Consider the following 5,839-nt stretch of genomic DNA (forward strand, 5'->3'; position numbering starts at 1 on the left):
ACCCGTAAGGATGAAAGACAAAGTCGACCTCGGCGGAATTTGAACTCAGAACATAAAAACGGACGAAATGCCGCTAAGCATTTTTTCCTGCGTGCTGACGATTCTGCACCTCACCGCCTTAAAGGTGGGAAAGTAACATTGATAATCAATAACAGCAAATAAAATTAAAGGAAAGTATCTTAGAGGTCGGGTGAAGGCGGCATTAACATAGTTTGGTACCAATTGTAGAGCCGCATCTTCACTGCACTGCAGCCCCATAATTGAATGGTCAGTAAAAGTAATGGCCCTTTATTGAAATATCAGCATTACTACTTATAATAATAATAATCATAAGCCTTTCTGCTGTAGGCACTGAAATATTTTAGAGGACGGTGCGAGTCGATTACATTCACCCTGAAAGAATAAGAGGCAAAGTCGACCTCGGTTGAATTTGAACTCAAAACATAAAGACTCCGGCTTGTTAGCAATTCTGACACCTTACTGACTTAATAACGTTATTACCTCCGCCTTCGCGGACGTATTGCTTCCAGTCGCGTTTGTTTGTTTGTTTGTTTGTTTGTTTGTCCGTGGGCAAGATATCTCAAGAACCGCTGGATGGATTCGGATGAAACTTTCAGGGATGTTTGACCTCGTGACAGGCACGAACTGATTATATTTTGGGATCTGTTTTTTTATTACCCATGCGGGCCAAGATAGAGGGGACAATACAATGTGATCGGGGTCACATACAAACGGATGATATATTAAATTTTACGTGTACAATGAAATCGAATGAATTGGAACACAATAAATTACAAACAATAAATCACACGATGAGGTGTTCAAAACAGGTATACTCCGACCCCACGAGCCCTGTCTTTAACACCAACTTACTGGTAGTCACACAAGCGTGCTCACGCAGGGTCTTTCACTCCGAACATGCATGCTACACGCGACCATCGTTTTTTAAACTCACTCTCTAACAAACACCACCTTTCAAGCCCCACCTTCCTTTTCAAGTGAAAAGTGAACATTTTCACGAGGGCGAGGTCGGAGACGCAGGTGTTTGTCACGATATCTTTCATTCTCGACTTCCATATCACCTCTCTCGCAATTACTACTACTATGAGAAAACAATTCCTACCTTCTTACATATATATACCTACTACTTACATATATACATGATTCTACACATCGATCTAAAACAACAGGATAACTAAAGGAAGACCGGAATTTAAGACCACGATACAGTATGCATTTCATTACAACCATAATTTCTATGTTCAATTACGTTTCTCTACCAAAGTTCCTCTTGCATTTCAACCAGTGTTTCTAAAACTTTTACTTAGTGACTCTCAAAGACTTAGTGACATGTGTGCGCTCAAGTTATGCAAATATTTTCATTACCCAAATGACACACACAAAGCTTACACACCCACTGGCACATTCCTTGACTCCCATTGGGATCTGTTTTTTTATTACCTATGCGGGCCAACATAGACGGGACAATACAATGTGATCGGGGTCACATACAAACGGATGATATAATAAAATTTTACACGTACAATGAAATCGAATGAATTACAACACAATAAATTACAAACAATAAACTACATACAATAAATTACAAACAATAAATCTCAAACAATAAATCACAAACAATAAATCAGACGATGAGGTGTTCCGACCCCACGGGCCCTGTCTTTAACATCGACTTACTGGTAGTCACACAAGCGTGCTCACGCAGAGTCTTTCACTCCGAACATGCGCGCTACACGCGTCCATCGTTTTTTAAACTCACTCTCTAACAAACACCTCCTTTCCAGCCCCACCTTCCTTTTCAAGTGAAAAGTGAACATTTTCACGAGGGCGAGGTCGGAGACGCAGGTGTTTGTCACGATAGCTTTCATTCTCGACTTCCCTATCACCTCTCTTGCAATTGTTACTACTACGAGAAAACAATTCCTACCTTCTTACGTCACGAATTCCGGTGGGTTAATTTTTACAATTGACTCAGACGATAGCTGTACTCTTCTCCCATCAGACAACAGTTGTTCCGCATAAACCCATACTTCTGAAATACCCGGATACTGAACAATAGCATGCAGGACGGTTTCCACGCCCCGTCCGCATCTTGGACAGGTCGTCGGCCCAGGGTGGCTGTGTCTCATGAGTTCATCCCGAACAGGTAGAGCTCCTCGGTAACACTGTCAGGCCAAAGACTTTTGGAAGTTACCGAGTGTATTCGACCCAAACGTTCTTCAGAACAGGCTGTCTAACTGGTTATCATCGAGACCCAGGGTCCTTCTCAGGGCATCATCATTTCCAGCCTCTACCAACCTACTATAGAAAGCCGCGGTGGTACCGAAACCGCTGGCATTGCCCGAGCTGCAGAACTGGAGAAACGCCTTGCTGCACACCGTATACCAGGTACCCAACTTCGATCTTCGGCGGATCCAGTCTTCTCTACCACCAAAACTAGTAAAGCTGGGGAACATCCGTCTAGCAAGCTGAGAGCACACCCGTTCACCATCCAGGTAGAGCTAGAGATGCCTCAACCTCAGCGCATGCTTGCGCATCAACAACCAAGGCATCCCTAACCAACACTTACAAGTGGAGCGGAGTTCTTCCACAAAAAGCGAAAGATCTGCCTCTCCAACTTGTTTAACCACGAATCTGGACAAGGCACGACGAAAAGGCGGTAAACGATAACCGATGCGATTAACACATTGGCCACTTCCGCCCTCCCTTTCAAGGATAGCCACCGCCAAGACCAGATCCTGACTATGTGGGTCACCTTGTTAGAAACCTCAGACCAGTTCTTTTCTATCTGGAGATCTGGGCCAACCCAGATTCCTAGCAACTTAATCGGTCCCTCTGTCTAGGGTCCTACGACGCTATTCGAAGGCATCGACTTGCCCCTCTAGGTGCCGAGTTGCAAGTCGACCGACTTTTCCCGGTTAATTTTTGCTCCTGCCACCGTCTCGTAAACCTTAATGGTTTCATCTACTTGATGTAGATGTCCCATCTTGGTCACGATGATAGTGATGTCGTCCGCGTATGCTGTAACCGATCCTCCACCTCCTGGATTTGTCGGGATGCCGCTCAGCTTTCTCAGTAATGGCTCCAGGGCCATCACGTACAAAAGCGGAGAGAGCGGACACTCTTGGCGAGCGACTTTGAGAGGAAGCCGTTCACCCGAACGATCGAGTCGATGTTATCGTACAACTGTATGATCCACCTGAGGAAACCAAGACCCAGTCCAAACCGCGCGAGAACAGAAAAAAGGTACCGATGGTCCACCCTATCCAATAGTTATTTTTTCTTCTAGTCCCATAGTAACTCCCGTGACGAGCCACTCTGGGTCGACCTCAGGGGGAAAGTTACTTAATATAACTCTTGAAGTTCTTCTGCCCATATATATGGGCAGAAGCACCACCTCTTCTGTTCTCAATGGGTCGACCGAATGGAGTCGCGCCGCGCTTCCTCCGACTCCATTCTTACTTCGACGGTAGCATACCGCCTACCTCTATTAACATATCTTACTTGGTGCCATATAGGCTTTAAACATTTTTCTATCTCACTTTCCACGACGTATTCTATTTTTCTTGTAGGTTTTTTAAATTATCGTTTTCTTTTCAACATCTTGTTGGATTTCTTTTGGAGGGGCTACCTTAACTTCATTCCCCTCCTTCGACATTATTTCCTTGTGTTTCTCCGAATTTTTTAAATCCAAAAGTCTAATTTTTGTGCCAGCCACAGCAGCAAAGTCTAATTTTCTCGTTTGTTTTTTCTCATTTTTTTTTCATCTATCTTAGCTTTTGTGATTAAGCTGGCGACTTCAATATTTCTTCTTGAAGTCGCAGGTCTCGGTGGGATATAGTCTTCTTCTTCACTCGTTTCTATTAATGTCTTTTCGACATTTCTTTCCACTTCCTCTTCAGTTAATAACCTCTCCATACTCGAGCTTGCTATAACGCAAACCTCCCCACACGGGGCCAAGACACAAGAAGAAAGTCTTCAAAAAACAGGCCAATACAGGTTTCCACAAATAACAAATTTAATGAAACACCCACCTCTTCGTCAACAGTAAAACAATCCAACAAAAATTCACAACTGACTCGAACAGACTCGATGTGGGATCGATCGGTACCGGACAAGGATTCTGGATTATTTTTGTATTTTCTTTATTTTACATGTACATGTAAAGTTTCATGTGGTTCTCTTGTACATGCACACACATACATCCGGTTAATCGTTGAGAGGATGTTGGTGTTGCGCTGGCGGAGGTTTGCGCTCTCTGAGTGCTCTTGTTATTATCTATTATCTAAGTGTCTTCCAATATCGCCTCGGGCAAACCAATATCCCGTGAGTAAGGTGACAACTGTGCGGAAGCCTGTCGTGTGTAGGTGTGTGTGTGTGTGCGTGCGTGCGCGTTTGCCCACCGCTTGACAATTGGATGTTGGTTTCTATGCACTTCTGTAATTTAGTTGTTCAGCAAAGGAGAACACTGAAATAAAGTACCAGACATATTCAAATGGCCAAAACGTATAAACGATAAAAAATATATAATATAATCTAGTATTGATCACATTGGCAAAAGTATTTTAATATTTTACCCACACTACCCATCAGGCGCAGGCATGGTTTAGTGGGAAGAAGCTTCCTTCACAACCACATGGTTCCGGGTTCAGTCCCACTGCGTAGTACGTTGGGTGTCTTCTATTATAGCCTTGGGCCGTCCAAAGACTTGTGAGTGGATTTGGTAGGCGGAAACTGAAGGAAGTCCATCATATATATGTGAGCATGTGTGTGTGTGTGTTGTGTGTGTGTGAGTGAGTGAGCGTGACTCTGTGCCTGTGTTTGTGCCCAGCATGGCCGCAGACTAATGACTGAAACAAAAAAAAAATAAAGGTCAGAAGATATAATGATTGACATTCCATTCAATTTAAAAGAATTTCAGGCAATGCCGAGGATTGTCATTTTCTCGCCGCATAATTACTTTTAAATAGCAATTTAATGTTCCCCTCATTAAATATGCTAACACGATGTTGATTAAGACACTTCTTAGTTACCCGCGTATCTCGATATATTCTGAGTGTTTATTTTCGTCAGTATTAAATAACGTTTCATATATTTTATGATTATTTACCATGTGTTTGGCGTCTCAGAAGGAATTAATATTTCAGTATATCTCAAGATTGTGTTGATTTTATGTGTAGGTTCGTTGGTGTTAGAGGAAAGGTTAATGTACGGCATGAGTGTGTGTGTGTGTGTGTGTATGCATGCATCAACCTCTGTATAATGTGCACATTCTTTGGAAGTATGTGTGTTGTGCCTAACTATGTTGTTCAGCGTGAGTGTGTGCGTGCGCACGTGTATGTGTGTGTGTATGCACGAACATATATATATACATACATATATACATATATACATATACATAATACATATATAAGTATATATATGTATATATATATACATATACATACACACATATATCTATATGATTATATACATACATCTGTGTATATATATATATATATATATATATATATATATATATATATATATACATACATATATATGTATATATATACGCATACACATGTATACACACATACACACGCACATATACATATATGTATATGCATGTATATATGTGTTATATATGTAAATATATATATAGATATGTGTTTTGCGTATGTATTTATATATCTTCACATTTTCACACATGCATATATATGTATATATGTGTATATGTATGTGTGTATGTGTGTATATATATGTATATATATATATATATATATATATATATATATATATATATATGTATGTATTTATATATATATATATATATATA

Source organism: Octopus bimaculoides, chromosome 16 (genome assembly GCF_046866305.1).
Source record: "Octopus bimaculoides isolate indiv1 chromosome 16, ASM4686630v1, whole genome shotgun sequence".
Lineage (NCBI taxonomy): Eukaryota > Metazoa > Mollusca > Cephalopoda > Octopoda > Octopodidae > Octopus > Octopus bimaculoides.